At 37.0% G+C, this 18,044-nt stretch overlaps 1 protein-coding gene and 1 long non-coding RNA gene across 3 annotated transcripts in view; one reads left to right on the top strand and one right to left on the bottom strand.

The window, feature by feature from the left end:
* Nucleotides 1–18,044, bottom strand: part of SYT1 (synaptotagmin 1) — a 564,805-nt gene that overhangs the window by 343,510 nt on the left and 203,251 nt on the right. The window lies entirely within an intron of this gene.
* Nucleotides 1–18,044, top strand: part of LOC114486414 (uncharacterized) — a 336,818-nt gene that overhangs the window by 299,373 nt on the left and 19,401 nt on the right. For both annotated transcript variants that reach the window (XR_008617545.1, XR_003680068.2), the window contains exon 3: nt 9,991–10,075. This is a non-coding gene — a long non-coding RNA (uncharacterized lncRNA). The remainder of the gene's footprint in view (nt 1–9,990; nt 10,076–18,044) is intronic.

The following is an 18,044-nucleotide window of genomic DNA, read 5'->3' as shown; positions in this document are numbered from 1 at the left end:
ACTTTAATTATATCATGCCACTCCCTTCTGGCTTGTAGAGTTTCTGCTGAGAAGTCAGCTGTTAACCTTATGGGAGTTCCTTTGTATATTATTTGTTGTTTTTCCCTTGCTGCTTTCAATAATTTTTCTTTGTCTCTATTTTTTGCCAATTTGATTATTATGTGTCTTGGCGTGTTTCTCCTTGGGTTTATCCCGTATGGGACTCACTGCACATCCTGGACTTGGGTGGTTATTTCCTTTCCCATGTTAGGGAAGTTTTTGACTGTAATCTCTTCAAATATTATCTCAGGTCCTTTCTCTCTCTCTTCTCCTTCTGGGACCCCTATAATGTGAATGTTGTTGCATTTATTGGTGTCCCAGAGGTCTCTTAGGCTGTCTTCATTTCTTTTCATTCTTTTTTCTTTAGTCTGTTCTGCAGCAGTGAATTCCACCATTCTGTCTTCCAGGTCACTTATCTGTTCTTCTGCCTCAGTTATTCTGCTATTCTTTCCTTGTTGTGTAGTTTTCATTTCAGTTATTATATTGCTCATCTCTGTTTGTTTGTTCTTTAATTCTTCTAGGTCTTTGTTAAACATTTCCTGCATCTTCTCGATCTTTGCCTCCATTCTTTTTCCAAGGTCCTGGATCATCTTCACTATCAATCATTATTCTGAATTCTTTTTCTGGAAGGTTGCCTATCTCCACTTCATTTAGTTGTTTTTCTGGGGTTTTATCTTTTTCCTTCATCTGGTTCATAGCTCTCTGTCTTTTTATCTTGTCTATCTTTCTGTGAATGTGGTTCTTGTTCCACAGGCTGCAGGACTGTAGTTCTTCTTGGTTCTGCTGTCTGCCTTCTAGTGGATGAGGCTATCTAAGTGGCTTGTGTGAGTTTCCTCTGGAATCACATTCTGAATTGAGTTTGCACACTAAGAACAGATCCCCATGCTGGTGCTCAGAGGAAGTCAGTCTATCAAGCAAAACATGGCTTATGTCAGGAAGCATGACAATAGCGGGACAAAATTCCAAATGAAAAGTCAAGAAAGGGAGTTGAGAAGTTGATTTGGGATGTCTTGGCTCCTGAGTGAGCAAAACTCAGGGGTGAAGTATGATTAATACTATGACATTTTACTCAGAAAATTGTATCATCAGTAGGCAAAATGATCTCAAGAACCAGGCCAGAGATTAGAAAACAAGTGTGTTTTAGAAGTGTTAATAACAAGAGAAAGGTCATGTTCTAGGCCTCTAGGGGCTGGAATATCAGGAAGCTACCAAGTCAGAGATTAAGACACAAGAATGGGGGCAGAACAGGAACACAAATGTTGTACAGTGTACCTTGGATCGAGAGCTATTTAAATCCCTGATATTTAAAATGGGGGGGCACTGCTGAGTCCACCTTTTGGGGCCACAGAGACCACCTCCATGTGGGGAGAACAGTTGCCAGGAGAGAAGGGTCAGTTTGCAGTGTGACAATGTCAAATGGAGGCCAATTTCAAACCAAAGAATGAGATGAACAAATTTGGGCATTAGAATCCCAATATGTGGTGTTATTTTGAAGGTTAACCAACTGCTAGTAAATCCACAGGGTTTGATGAGAGGTTTCATTAAATAACAATACTCCCTGCGTCTTGGTCTCTGCTGCAAAATGTGTGGAACTCTAACATACTTACAGAATATGAATACATTATTATTTATAGATGGAAGCTAATGACTGTAATGAAAGCAGAACATTTTAGTTAAATAAGCAAATGATCAAAATTGACAACACATGTGTAAATAAGGCCCAGATTAATTAAGTTGCTCATTATTTTTCCTTGTAGCAGACATTACTTTGTGTTGAGCCTCTCCATCTCTCTCTCTCTATATGTCTTACATATAGACACACACACACACACACACACACACACACACATGCATTTGCAGAGAGGCAGAGAGAAAGAGAGGAACAAAGAGACAGAGATGGACAGACATACAACTCAATGTCATATTTTGAGTAATGCCAAAGAATTTGTTCTGACTCATAATAAATTCTGAAAGGGCACTAAAAATTTTGCCCTTCCCATTGCTCCCTCTGTTTCAACACACAGGACTCTTGGTTTCCTGGGAAGCTTACAGTATTCCAACCTCAGGGATTTTTACTTACTATCTCCTTAGCCAGGAAAGCTCTTTGCCCAGGTAGTGGTGTAGATCACATCCTCACTTCCTTCAGGTCTCTGCTCAAATATCTCCTTCTTGGAGGGACCTTCTCTCTGATAAATGTAATGGTGACCCCGTATTCTTGTAGCATCCCCAATTCTCCTAACAGTACTTTCTTTTTCTTCCTAGTATTTATCATCTATGGCATACTACTTTTTGTATGTTTATTTTCTTTCTCCCTACCTTAGGATTGTCAGGTTTAGCAAATAAAAATACAAGGCACCCAGTTAAATTTGAATTTCAGATGAACAACGAAACACTTTTTAGTATGTGTGTCCTAAATATTGTATCAGAGATACTAAAAGATTATTATCATTACTTATACTGAAAACTTATTCATTGTATAATTATTCAAGTGTCCCAAATATTGTATTGAACATACTTATACTACAAATGTATTCGTCGTTTACCTGAAATTCAAACTTAACAGGGCATGCTGTATTTTTTCTGATGACACCTCTAGGCCCTCCCCGCCTTCCCCCTCCCTCCCACCCCAGAATTTAAGCTATTTGAGGACAAGAACTTGGAACACTGTGTTGACTGCTGAAATCCCAGTGCCTTGACCAGTGCCTGGCATACAGCAGGTTCTCAATATATATTGGTTGAATGAAGTAATTAATCATTCTCTTTTCCTGAAATATCCACCCCGTCCTGTAGTTCTCATCCTGGTGAAATCTCTTAAGGCCCCTATTTATACAAATAAAGCATATTATAGTAATAATATGGTCCTTGGTGTCAGGGCAAAAGTCTTGTTTCTCTGCCGTGTCCAGTAGATAGATAGTTTGTAATTTGCTGAGTACAGTAAGTTTATAACAGTCAACTACAGTACACAAAAAGTTGCAAATATTTCTGTGTACCATTTGTGCCTTTTGAGAGACTGTAGGAAACTCAAATATCACAAAATAGTATATTTTCAGGTTGGACATGCATTATGTATATAAATACCTTTTAAAGGTAAAATCTGTCAGTCTTACATAAGCATTCCTGTTTATGTGTCATACTATGTTCAAAAATTTTAGATTTTTGTTGTATTCAAATGACTGCCACTGAAGTCACTCCAGGAGGTCATTTAGTACCCTTTCTCTACTGTGGGCAAGATTTCATCATTTCACTTCCTTAGTTTACCTATTTCAGTAAATCACCAGTGAGAGTCATCCCACAATAGCCACAATAAGTCTGTATTAGCGAGCCATTGTTCTTTTCCAGCCCTATCTTTAATTGCTACTTAAATCTAGTTTATCTTTTTCCTTGTTCAGAAAGAGAATCCTCTTCATCTTTAAAGACAGAATAGTAAATGCTACAGATAATAATGAAATACTGAGAGCTGTATGTATAAAAGCTCATATACATAAATCTGCAAACTGTAAAAAATTGATGAATTATTTTATTGTCTGATTTTTGAATGAAACCACTATTATTTTTTAAACCAAGGAGGACAAGTACCTAGTGTTTTAATGAGTATCTAAGTGTCGTGTGTTGAATTGTTTCCCCCAAAAAGGTATGTTGAGGTTCTAATCCCTTGTACCGGTGAATGTGACCTTATTTGGGAATGAGGTCTTTGTAGATGTCATTAAGTTAAGATGGGGTCATACTGCAGTTAGGTGAGCCCTAAGTCCAATATGACTGGTGTCCTTATAAGAAGAGGGAGAGAGACAGAGACACAGAGGGAAGACAGCCATGCAAAGACAGAGGCAGGGATTGGAATTATGCTGCCACAAAGCAAGGAATGCTTAGGGTTAGCAGAAGCTGGAAGGAGGTGGGCTCCTTCCTGAGAGAGTTTGGAGGGAGCAGGGCCCAGCTAACTCTTTTTTTTTTAATTGACGTGTAGTTGACTTACAATGTTGTATTAATTTGGGCTGTACAGCACAGTGATTCAATTATACATATGTATACATTCTTGTTTAAAATATTCTTTTCCATTATGGTTTATCATAGGATACTGAATATAATTCTCTGTGCTATACAGTAGGACCTTGTTACCAGCTAACTCTCTGATTTTGGATCAAAGAACTGTGAGAGGGTAAATTTCTGTTGTTTTAAGCCAGCCAAATTTTTGATAATTTAAGGCAGTCCTAGGAAAAAAATACAGTAGGCATTTAATAAACATTTGTTCTCTGGGATCCGGTTTTCCAGTCTGAAAAATATACTGTCCACAAAAGTAATTATTTTTTCCCTTGTATTCTCTTAGCACAGATTTATTAGAGGTTTTTTTTTGTTTGTTTCCTTTTACCTCTCTCTTTCTCTCTTAGACTGAGCTTTTTAAGGGCAAGGTTCATATCATTTATTACCATAACTCCAGTGCTTTTAATAGGGTCTGGCATAAAAGACAGTAAATAAAATGTTGTGAATTAATCAACAAATTATTTTTTAAATAAGCAGTACTGATTTACAAAGGTTTCTCTACACATCAGCCCAGTAATGTACTGAAGAGGAATCTGTGGCTTTTAAACACCAACCCAAAGTTGAACAAAGACTGAATTCCCTCTATTTTTATATTGTTTCTCTAGTTAGAGTTCAGAGGTAGTATCTTTCTTTAAAAAGGGAGGATCAGGATTTCAAGTCACGTGTTGTCTTTTGTCCCTACCTCCTCACTTTTGAGAGGCAAAACTCTCTTCCTATATTCTGACTGTGCTCTGAGGGGGACTTAGGTTTGAATTATCTACTCTTCTGTTCACAGAGCTTGAAGAATATTCTTTACTTGCAACTGTTATCGGTGTCAAGTTTTGCCTAATTGGAATACGACCAAGCAGTTTTTTAATACAACTCTTTAGTTAAATTCTCTGGAAGAAAATAAAGCTTGGGGAAAAAAAGAGGAGAAAAACTTAAAAAGCTGTTAGTGATGAAAATAGGAATTTAAAATAGAAGTGTAATCTCAAGTACAAGTATAGGTTTGCAGTAACAAATGATGCCAAATTCCTAAAATAATTTAAAAACTTAAAGTTAAAAAATAAAGTGCAATCCAAATAATCAATCAGACTTAAAAACTTGAGGCCAAAAACCTTAATCGGACTTTCTTTGGCCTTGGGCAAGTTAGAGATAGCCAAGAGTCTTTTTTATCATAAATTGTCAGTAATAGCAAATTACCTCTTGGGGTGTGGTTAGAATTTCTTGAGGCCTGTAAAGCATTTTGAAGACAAAAATCCTATGACTAGACAAATTGCTCTTCTTGCACTGGTGTGTACTTAGCTTCCTAAGTCTGTCCTGGTCAGTTTGGATGTCATTCATTCTGTAGGTTGGTAGGCCCATTATATAAAATAGCAGGAATTGGTGATAAACAGCTTTCAAAAGATAGGCTATAGTTAAAATGGAAGCAATACTATTTATTTATCTATGACACCTTAAGTAGCTTTTGAAATATTTAAGAGGATGAAAATAGAAGGCATATTGAAAATTCTTACAACCCTTCAAAGCATTATGCTCAAGGTTATATTTGAGCCTCTCTTTGTATTTATTTTTCTTATTTATAATTTATTCAATCTGTTGGACAATGAGCTATTTAATTCACTTCTTTCTGATTTTTCCATTTGGCATGTCAAACAGCAGCACATGCTGCTGGAAAAGATAAAAAGTAAAAATTATCCTTTCACGCAGGCATTTTTCTCCAATTAAAATAGAAAGAGTTACACAATACTTACGTTTGCCGAGAGGACTGAGTTCCAGAAAGGAATTTTAACATCTGACTAAATCCACACTTGTATACTTTTCTGTCGATGCCAAGTCACCTACAAATGGTCTTTAGTAGCCATCATTCTATATAGCAGGACTTTTTAGATTCCTTTTTATACTTTAATGTTAATTTTTAATTACCATTAAAGCTAATGTTATAATGTCCATAAAAAAGAAAAAACTTAGTCTTAACACTCACAGTTGTGGAAGAATAGGAATGTGCAAATAATAAAAATAGGAATTTAAAAAAAGAATTCATAAATATAACACTATGTGGAAAAATATGTGGAAAAAGGAAAAGTTTCTTAATTTTTCAAAAATACATTTTATTTAATTTTATTAAAAACATTTTTATTGGAGTATAGTTAGCTTAGCTTAGTTAGTGTTAGCTTCCACTGCACAACAAAATGAACCAGCCATACACACACAGATATCCCCTCCCTTTTGGACTTCCCTCCCATTTAGGTCACCACAGTGCGTTAAGTAGAGTTCCCTGTGCTATACAGTATGTTCCCATCAGTTGTCTATTTTATACATAGTATCAGTAATGTATACATGTCAATCCCAGTCTCCCAATTCCTCCCTCCCCACCCCTTTCCCCCTTGGTATCCATACATTTGTTCTCTACCTCTGTGTCTCTATCTCTGCTTTGCATGTAAGATGATCTATACCATTTTTTCTAGATTCCACGTATATGCGTTATTATACGATATTTGCTTTTCTCTTTCTGACTTACTTCACTCTGATTTTATTAAAAAAATTTTTATTGGAGTATAGTTAGCTTAGCTTATAGTAAGCTTAGCTTAGTTAGTGTTAGCTTCCACTGCACAACAAAATGAACCAGCCATACACACACAGATATCCCCTCCCTTTTGGACTTCCCTCCCATTTAGGTCACCACAGTGCGTTAAGTAGAGTTCCCTGTGCTATACAGTATGTTCCCATCAGTTGTCTATTTTATACATAGTATCAGTAATGTATACATGTCAATCCCAGTCTCCCAATTCCTCCCTCCCCACCCCTTTCCCCCTTGGTATCCATACATTTGTTCTCTACCTCTGTGTCTCTATCTCTGCTTTGCATGTAAGATGATCTATACCATTTTTTCTAGATTCCACGTATATGCGTTATTATACGATATTTGCTTTTCTCTTTCTGACTTACTTCACTCTGTATGACACTCTTTAGGTCCATCCATGTCTCTACGAATGACCCAATTTCATTCCAAAAATACATTTTAAATAAGCACTTAAGTCCGCATTATGGTTTTACTTATGTATGTAATATATTTTGTAAAACCTAAAAAAAATTAGGAGGACAACAGTGTTTAGAAGATGTTCTTGATTACTTTGTCTGTTTATGAATCTAAGATTTTTGTGGTTTATACATTTGTGAAACCCTTAACAGGTATATTATCTGTGCTCTTGTTTTCACATTACTCATTGCCATTTATAGATGAGCATTGGTCACCTCTATTCTTTCTCTTCTGAGAAACACATTAATTCCCTACAACAGTTTACCCATAAAACTGTAATGATTAGCTGCCTTTGATTTACTGAAGTCCACAGCTTTAGTTTTACAATACTCCTTGGCCTAAATGTGCAAGAAGATTTTGAAATGGTTCATATTTATATTTTCTCTCTGACATGGATGGGCACAGGTAAGCTTTATTGATCTTAGGTGTTATTGCTATTTATAAGTTAAATTTTCTTATTTGATTTGCTAGATCCTAAAAGAAACATTAAAAAGAAATGAGTAGGAGCTTAAAGAAATAGCAACATTTTTACCTCATGGCATTTTTCTCCATAGTCCATGAAAGACAAGATTGGGGAAAATTAGTCTTCATGCAGCTTAAGAGCCTTTATATTAAAGATAGTAACATTTAGGAGCAGAATACAAGCAAAAAAAAGCTGTCACTCCAAATGAGAAATTTTAGGTTAATTTTCAGAAAGGATTTCTATTGTTGAATCTTAATAAAATCGAGAATTAGTCTTTAGGGGATGATATAATATTGTTTTTAAAAGATTTTTTTTCTATTTGTAATTGGTAAGAAGTTACATTGTCTTGTGTAAATATTAGGATGTGAGGTAATTATCTATATTTTCCCAGCTTTCATATATTATCTTTTCCATGTAGCTTTTCTGATGGAAAGCTCTTTATAAAACCCTACCTCACAGACAAACCAAATTGTATTTAGCATTTTTGCTTGAGTTTTTGTGAATGTGGCATTAAAATGTCCATTGAAAAAAGCTATTTGTCAAATAAAAGCACACTGTACTGGCATATAAAAGGGACAAAGATATTACGACACCAGGCTTCATGGAACTCATTGAAATGTATGTAAACCAGGAACAAAAATATATAAAGGAGAACTCAGGGGCCTGGTTAAAACTGAGTAAAACGAATATTAAATGCATAAAAGAACAAGTATTATCTTCGCTAAGAATCATTTGAGCAAATAATTGCTCTTGCTTTGGATGCTTATGGTGGCTCCCAATGGTTGGTCAAAGAAAATTTTCCATAACAAACAAGGATACAATTCAAACTCAAGAGTTTATGACTAGATATTTTTTACATCTGGTAACACGTAGGGTTTGAAGATCATTAATGCTTGTGAAAATAGACAAATGCAATCTGGAATCTGAAGAATTAATTTAAAATACTCAGGAGTCCATACAAAATATTCTATGGTAGTGCAGGACATGGTTTTATAAGCACAAGGCATGCGCAGGTGTCTTTCAGGAAAAAAAAAATCTTTGAGGATCCCTCAGTGGGGCTTGAAGACCCTGTTTGAGAAATCATGACTTAACAACTGAAATTATATTGTATTAAAATATTTTTCTTGTTTGATTGATCACTGCCAAGTAGCTGTTTTGTATTCATTAGTGGTAATATATATATACTTTTATTATTGAAATGAAAGGACAGAATTAAAAAAAAAAAGTCTCATAGACCCTCAATAAAACTTGTATTAGGGGCCCCAATGTAACAAACCTGAAATAGCTTAAAAAAAGGAAAAAAAAAAAAAAAGGTGAGATTTGGAATTACATAGGCCTAAATTCAATTCCTAGATCTTGCCCTTATTAACTCTGAAAATCATTCAGTCTCCCTGGACCTCGCCTCCTCAATCTGTAAAAATGACACATTCCTTATAACATTATATTTTTAGAACAAATGGGATAATGTGGTTAAAACTCCTTAGTACAGAGGTTGATACGACACATGCATTCTCCTTGTCTTTACTGTACCAATGTAATGATGATCAGAAATGCTTTGGATAGAGTAGGAGGAAAATAACTTGTCCATGTGCAATGAACACATTCAGACAGAGGGCCCTTTTTTCCTATGAGGCGTTTATTTGTTGGGTGATGTTTGTAAGGTTTTTAAAACGGAGTATTATTAAAACCAGAAAATAATTCCAGAGCACGAGTAGCACTCTTGAGCTCTGGAAGAATTTATCTCCTTCACATACGTGAACAATTTATCCCTAGAGTACGTTTTTTTTCACCCTCCATCGCCAAAGGGTTATGCCTAACTATAATTAATCCTTTTTATTTATTTTTTTTTCGGTATGCGGGCCTCTCACTGTTGTGGCCTCTCCCGTTGTGGAGCGCAGGCTCAGCGGCCATGGCTCACGGGCCCAGCCACTCCACGGCGTGTGGGATCTTCCCGGACCGGGGCACGAACCCGTGTCTTCTGCATCGGCAGGCGGACTCTCAACCACTGCGCCACCAGGGAAGCCCTATAATTAATTCTTTAACAATGAAATTGATACCATTTTCAAGCATTTAGACCAGATAGTAGATTAGAGTACACTATAAACTATGCTTCTGAGTAATTATGACCTAATTATTTTAGACAGCTTTGAAAAGTTTGATTTACTAATTGGACTCTCTGAAATTGAAAGCAGGAAATAGAGCTGTCCAGGCCACCAGAGGTTTCATCCCGTTTGGCACAAAACCAGAGTGAAAGTTGACTTAATTTGCGCCGTTCTGCATGGTTGGGTTTGACAAGTGTGTTTGGATTTCATAAAATAATCAAAGGTCATTTCTGGCTTGGCTTTTTGCAACTACAACCCAAATTAACAAGAATGAAATCCAAAGCCAGGCAGGGGCTCTAAGAATGATGTGAAGTCTTGCCTTCCTCTTTCAGACTTGCCTCATGGGTGTGTCGTGGTGGAAATAAAAGTGTAAAGGCAATAATGCCAAATGATGACGCTCAACCCTGAAACAGGCAGGTATGTAACATATTCTACATCAGTTTGTACTTGGTGTGGGTGGTCATGAACAAATATATTCTCGAGTCTCAGTTTGTAGCCCAGGGCAGGTTTGATCCTAGAGGAGGATGTAGGCTAGCGTAAAGAATTGGGGAAGTTTACGTGAACCTTTAAAGCCCAGGACCTGGTGCCCACATCCTTACTTCTCCTCTCTGCCTCTCTACACCACTGAGCATGAAAGTATAGCTGGTATTTGATGTTTTACCTGGAAACCCCGACAAGTCTATATTACAAGGTCTCCTTACAAACTTAACTGCTAGAGAGAATCATCTGGGGCCTTGCTTGGGTTCACACCTTGTTAGTTATTTGCTTCAAAGTTCACATAAAGCCGTTCAGAACACTATGGTTTTTATATGATCTTAAAATTATAAGACATTTTTTTCCAAGTAAAGAAGCTTAAAGGTTAAAATTTTAAAAAATGACTTAGAACTGACTCTTAAACATGCCTGTATAGGGGCTTCCCTGGTGGCGCAGTGGTTGACAGTCCACCTTCCGATGCAGGGGACACGGGTTCGCGCCCCGGTCCGGGAGGAGCCCACGTGCCGCGGAGTGGCTGGGCCCGTGAGCCATGGCCGCTGAGCCTGCGCGTCCGGAGCCTGTGCTCCGCAACGGGAGAGGCCACAACAGCGAGAGGCCCCCTTACCGCAAAAAAACAAAACAAAAAAATGCCTGTGTATCAATACAGTTTCCTAATACTTTTAATATTGAAATGCATATTTCCAAATTCCAATTCCACAGTTCCATGACTCTAGTTTTCTACTTAATACAGGAAGTAGAATTTAAAGTCAACTATGAGAATTCAGTACACATAAGAACTCTCTTTTTGTAGGAGGGACATCTGAACAAATAGTCATGAGCTATATGATTTTAATTCCATACAACTACCTTTAACCAACATCTATAACATTATCCTCTTCTTAACATTTCAAAGAATTTAAAAAAATGCTTTCTTTTAAAAAAGCATATTGATTTTTATAAACTGGGGTGAACCTCACAATTTAACTAGCTTGTCATAGCAGAAGGGTTTCTCCAGTGCATGGATATATGATCTAAAATCATACTCAACTGACTGCCTTGAGGAAATATATAAGTACCACTTACTTTGTGTGTATTTCTGAACTCCCTTTGAAAGTTTTAAAGTTTTATTCAGATTTCAGAGACAGATGAATGTGGACTAAGTAGTCCTTATTAATATTTCTTAGGACACTAAAAGGTGATCAGATTGGCAAATGCAATTGCTCTATTTAAGGTCTAAACTAGTAGATTATATGAGGGAAATCAACCGAACCAAGAGCAGCTAGAAATCTTTATAACAAAGGTAAAATTACACCTCGCCCTTCTACATTTTTTTTTTTTTGGAGCATCTTTTATGCACCAGGCATTGTATTAGGTGTGTTACAAACGTTATTTCACTTATCCGTCATTAGGCCAGTGTTATTATTCCCATTGTATGAATTCAGCATTAGATAAGTACAATCCACAATACTGAATGCAAGGGAATGCAATATTGCTCATAACTCCTTGGCACTGACTCTGCTTTCTCACGCTAGATGGTCACTGAATTTGCTTTAGGAACCAAAAGATAGCTGAAGCATATAGACTATAAATTTAAGATTTTCTGGAATGATACCGTACAGCAGTATATAAAGGTGCAGCATAGCAAAGATACTGGAGCTTTACAGATCTGGTCGCATGGCCAGTCCTAGGCAACTGTGAGCACTGAGGACCAAGGGAAGCCACTATGAGATATGGGAGCATAACTTTGTTGTGTCTGTGTGTGTTTGTGAGCAAATGAGCAAGTGTGTAGTCTGTGCTTTTGTGTGTGTGGACGATACATCTGAGGCGGAGTCTGTGCATGTGTGTACATCTGTGTGTGTACGTGGCTGTGAATATGTGTGGTCTTTTCCCTCCAACCCGTAATCCAACTCGTTTTTGTGAAATATCTCTTTTTCTATCTTGTGAATAACTACTTTCTTCTTTTGTAATTTTTGCAACCCTTGATCTTTTTCCTCTTCCCTTCTCCCCTCTTTTTTTCCCACCTTTTCCAATTTTCTGCTCATTGCTAATTGAAACCATAAGATAAGGAACAGACGAAAAATTCAAACCAGTTCACACAGCATCTTCTATGCCTATAAATGCACAAAGACTAATAAATATTCCTTTCTCATTGTGTAATATTTGACTGACCTATAGATTTCAGTAGATACTGGGGTATGTGTTGGTCAGATCTGATTTAGAAATTAGGAAGTGATTATACTACATTTCAAGGTACTACTCCAAAATCATCCTTGATTTTCTTTTTCTCGAGATTGTTTATTTTTCTGTTTAATCTTCTTGCCTTCCGTGACTGCTAACTAACTGTTGTTCCTGGGATATTTGTTTTTGAGTAGCAGAGAGATAGATAGATAGGAAGAAAAATAAAACATCGGCTTTTTATTGAATACATTGTCTTCCCACAAGTATAGCAAGAATTGGAATCAAGTCTCAATCATTAAGCGGAGCAATGTGTCTTATGATCAACACTCTATCCATGAGTTTCTAGCTGTTGGAATGTATGAAGAGCGGTAGAATGGTAGCATGCAACCCCTCAAGGCCTAGTAGTGATAGAAAAATCAGGAGTGTTCTTAGGATTGATGAGGGCAGGGCTGAGAAATTTTAAAAAGGAGACAGTAAAGCTACAGAGCGCCTGAGCAGGAGAATGAATAGTAAATGGTGTTTCCTTGGGGAGTAGGTAGTTCCTATTAGGAGCACTGGTATCAATTAGCATAATCAGTCTCACAGAGACCAAAAAAGAAAACACACTCACCCTCACACACGTATATGGTGGATTTTGCATTATTTGGGAATATTTTAATGCAGTCATTTGTAGATTGGGAGATAAAATTCTTTTGCCTTCTTTTTTTATCTGTTACATTATAAAAACATATAAAATAGTCTGTTTCTAAAAGTTGTTAGCTAAGGAGTGAACCAAGACCTTGTCTTGTAATAAAAGTGGAAAGAGTAATAAGAAAAAGAAACTTCCAAATCAGTGGGAAAACAAATCTAAGATCTGACTTCTAGTCCTACATAAAACTCATTTCCCTCATCCCCATTGTGAGTTCTGAATGACTGAAATGTTTATTTTTCAAATGTCTTTGCTGAAAAAACTGTTTTATATGAAAAAACTACGTGATAGATTAAATCATTGCATTGTTTTTTTATATCTTCCACCTTCCTTCCTTCCCCTTCCCTCCCTCCATCTCTTTTTCCTCTCTCTCATTCCTCCCTACCTTGTTCATTCCCTTTCTTATATTCCTTGAGGATAACCCTCAGAACTAGCACAGGGTCTGGTGCTGTAGAATCCTCTGCTGTGTGCTGGGCATTGTGCTCAAAGTGCTGGACTGCTCTCTGGAATGATGGGGGTGAGGAGGTGGCAAGGTTACCCTACTGATGGCTGACTCTGTTCCCATCCAGCAGATCCGAGCAGTGCTGTGGTCCATGGGGGACGGGAGATTACAGGTGGCTTTAATTGTTTTATTGTTTTCTTCTATTTAAACCTTTTTATTTGTTGTTCCCATTACCCAATTGGTATTTTCCACCCTAAGTTATGTCAGAGAATCTAACGTCATTGAGTTTTGGAACTACTAGTGATGAGACAGAAATGTACTTAGCATCGATTTTCCTGTAACCTTATCCTTGTGTAATACTGTAAGGTGTCCTTCCTCTCTCTGTGCATTTGTCTATTTCCTCCCCTTCTTCCCCATGTCTATTCATATATACCAAAGCATCCTATTCATTCATATACAGGAAGATATGGGAACAGTCTGCATAGACTGGAACGTCTTTAAATGGCAAAGATGCTGTGGGCTGGGATCTTGGTAGGAGACAGTAAAAAAATAGCAGCTATGTATGTAATTTTTACACAGATTTCTTGGGCAGAGAATTATGGTCTCAAAAACAAACACTATTATGCTTCTGCTTTAGGCAGCTATTGTCTGGGTAAGCATAATCTCCCGAATTCTTCAAGGGTATCAACAGGCAAGTTCTCCAACTGCCTTCTCTGCTGATAAAATACAAACATAAACTAGTAGTGGTAGAAATGAAGCTATTGATATTTCAGCCCAAGGAAATTCATAATCCGTTTCAGAATCTGGAGCCTCAAAACGGTCTTACAGAGAATAAGACGAAATACAAAGTATAGATACCAGTTTTGTGAGGTTAAAAGAGGTACCGTATGTGAACTGCTGTGCAAACTGTGAAGTGCTCTACAAATCCAAACACTATTAATTACTATTATTTTAGATACTAAAAGTCAAGCATGATTAATTATTATCTTGGGCAAGTGACTTGATCTCTCAGAGTCTTAGTTTCCTCATCTGTAAATGGGGCAATGATAACCTACCTTGTAGAGTTGTCAAAATTATAGATAACATGTGAAAATTGCTATGCACAGAGCTTGGCAAGTGGTTGGTAGGCATTCATTAAATGATTGTTATTTTTATTATGATGATTATAGCAGACATTTCTAACCATCCACAATTTCAGAAGAATCGAAAAAAAGGTTTCTTTTAAAATTACTAACAAAATACGTACTTGCAATTCAATATACTGTGGATTCCAGGTGTCCAAAAAAAATAAGAAAACACTTATGACTTTATATCTCCAGTTTCAGAATAAGAATAAGAGGTGCATTGGAATGTCTGAAAGAATAAAACAGGGAGAAGAAAAAAGAATGACAGAGAAAACGCAACTCTGTAGTGGCAACAGCCTAGGACAAGTGGGTGATTTCAGAATGATAATAAGCACTCACCACCCCGTGACTCAGAGCCGCTCCAACTTCATGCACAGTGGGGAAACTTCTATGCCCTTCAATATCAAATTGTACATGCAAGTTATTTGTAACAGAACATTGAAAAGTCAATGAAGGCGAACCTGGTAGGCAGCTACTGTCAGAAAACATCTGAATCAGTTGGACACTATCAGAATTGTCTTTTCCAGGCAAAACACAAAACTGTATTAACCAAAAGCATGACAGCACTGTGAAATTTCCTCACTCACTGTGGTAACTTAAAGCAACACAGACCTTGGGAAGCAGGCTTTAGTGCCTCGCCCAACAGGTCAGAAAATAGCAACGAAAGGTTATTATGGATCATACTGTTGAGGATCACCCAAGAGAAGGGATGGTTCTGAACAAAAGCCAAGGTCACACACTTAAATCTTGCCTCATTTCTATAATGCAAGAAGATTCACAAGCTAAGAAAAATTACTTTTCTGAAACTTATCTTTTTAAAAAATTGTTACTATTACTAAGGCTTCTACAGAATGAGAGATTAAGCAGAAAAAATAACAACATTAAAAAAATGGTTTTCCACTGGCTAGAGATTAACTTCAAACAAACACTTGAACTTGACCTTCATGATCTCATTACAGCCTCAACCCTAACCAACCGTACCATGTGCTTAAGTAAATTCTTTAGCAATCAAAGTGGAAAACTAGCATGGAAGCAAGTCTTGCAAGGTCAAGATGGACTGCCCTTCATTCTGTAAAGTTTTTCAGGCGATGTTAAGCCATGTCCAACTGGATTCCAAGTATTTCTTATCGTACTATTACGATGCATTTTTAGAATGTTCACCAATTCCACTATAATGTGAATTACTCCAGGGTGGAGATGGTGTCTTGCCCTGCATATAACACCATGCATGCCATGTAGAGGGGGGACAGTGTGAGGTGGCAGAGAGCAAGAGCCATGCATCTAGAATTCCAACTCTGCCACTTACTAGCTGTGAAAAATCACTTTCCCTTTCTGATCCTCAGCTTCCTCACCTGTAAAAATGGTGATAAAGCTTGTCTATTAGAAGATATATACAGATATAAACATATGTGTGTATATCTTGCATTCAGTAAATGCTGGCTGTAAAAATAGTAAGCACATAAGAAACATTTGTTGAAAACATGAAGGGATGAATAGATAATTTCTTTCTTATTGATTTAAGAGTCATCCAGTAGTTCTTGAACAATATTTCATAATACACAGATTAGAAGTTAAATGGTAGTATTAAAAAAGTTGAAGGTTATAAATTTGCAGTCCTATTTTGAATCAACAATCCTCTATTTATTTTTAGAGAAATGGCAATTTAAAAATAACACTGGCTTCTCAAATCTTCTAAAGAAAAGTTGATGTGTAAAAACATCAGATAATCAGATGAAGACTGGCTAATTCTAGTCGGAGCAGTTAAAACATGGCATATTTATGACTCAGCCACCCTAATTATCTTAAACTCATCTATTTCTTTTGCTGATTGCCTATACTCGACTAGCGTTCTGTGCTTAATTTTAGAGTTTATGACATAAAAGGATAGCTGTCCTAGAAGTCACAAACTCATTGCATTTCTATATTTGCACCTTAAGTTAGGAAATGGCAAAAAATTCCACATTGGACGGCTACATTCAATAAATTATAGGATAAATGGATAAACAATATGTAGCATATACATACAATGAAATATTATTCAGGCTTAAGAAGGATAAAAATGCTGACGCATGCTATAACATGGATGGACCTTGCTAAGTGAAATAAGTCAGACACAGAAGGGCAAATACTGCATGATTCCACTTATATGCGATACCTACAGTAGTCAAACTGATTGATAGAGATAGAAAGTAGAATGCTGGTTTCCAGGGGCTGTGGAGAGAGGGAATGGGGAGTTATTGTTTGATGGACATGGAGTTTCAGTGTGGGAAGATGAAAAAGTTCTGGAGGTACATGGTGGTGATGGTTGTACAACAGTGTGAAAGAACTACATACCACTGAACTGTACACTTAAAAATGGTTAAAACAGTCAATTTTATATTATGTATGTTTTATCACAATTTAAAAAAAGGTCAAAATAGATGACAAATTTGTATAGGGCTAAAGATACAACTCTTGAAAAGAAAACCTTCTTATTGTAATGGAGTGTTTGGGGATGTGGATTAATCTAGCTTTGGTGAGGAAGAATAAGAGAAAAGAAAATTTTCAATAAGGCCACCACTATGATAGATCTGAGTAAAAAAGTCATCAGTTTGGTTCAACTAGCACTGAGCACGAACTCTGGCACAGAGTCTGGGACACAAAGATGATTCGCCTACCACACTCGAGGAGTTCACACTCTCATGCAGAGAGCAATTCTTCAAACATTGTTTTGCTATAAGTCTGAAGTTTGTCTGTTTAAGAGTATGGGTTTTAGCACTATATAGACTTGAGTCTGCATCTGGCTCAAAAATTATAAGAAAGATATGTTACATTAAGAAAGTTAGTTTGCCTCTCAGTTTGCTCGTTTGTGAAACAGGGGAAATTACATGTAAAGTGCTCAGGGGGAAGTAAGTGTTCAGTTAATGGTGACCACCGTTGCCGTCAGTCCTAGGACAGAAGCATGGGCTGGCTTGGCCTCACTGTGCCACTTCCATAACTGTTGATACCAGCACAGAAAGAACACAGCATTTGTTTCATCATTACTAATTATATTTACATCCAGAGTTAGTTATGATACAAATTGAAAATTAAAATTTAAGCGCTACTTTCTTGATCTGAGTCGTCCCAATAGAATGGTTGGCATAGATGGTTGCAATGGACTGAAAGTTTGTGTCCCCAAATATCTCCACCCATACCATCTAAGCTCATCATTTATATCTCCACCCATACCATCTAAGCTCATCATTTCAGGACCTCACACTGTGTAAAATCCCCTCTGTCATTTGCTTTTTGGGTTAACTAACACTATTGTGTGTAGGGGTTGAGGGAGAGCAGAGAGAATGCAGGGCCAGTGCGAATACTTTGAGCCCGTTCCTTTTGTCCTAGTAGCTTCCCTATACCAGCTGCACTGAGGCGTGCTGAGCAAGAGAAAAGTGGGGTTAGGAAATTAGAGGCTGAAACCGCTTTAAAGAAAAGGCATCTCAAGAACATTAGCTGGGA

The sequence above is a fragment of the Physeter macrocephalus genome, chromosome 6 (genome assembly GCF_002837175.3).
Source record: "Physeter macrocephalus isolate SW-GA chromosome 6, ASM283717v5, whole genome shotgun sequence".
NCBI lineage: Eukaryota > Metazoa > Chordata > Mammalia > Artiodactyla > Physeteridae > Physeter > Physeter macrocephalus.
Note: the sequence above shows the minus strand (reverse complement) of the source record. Positions and strands in the feature narration are given on the sequence as shown.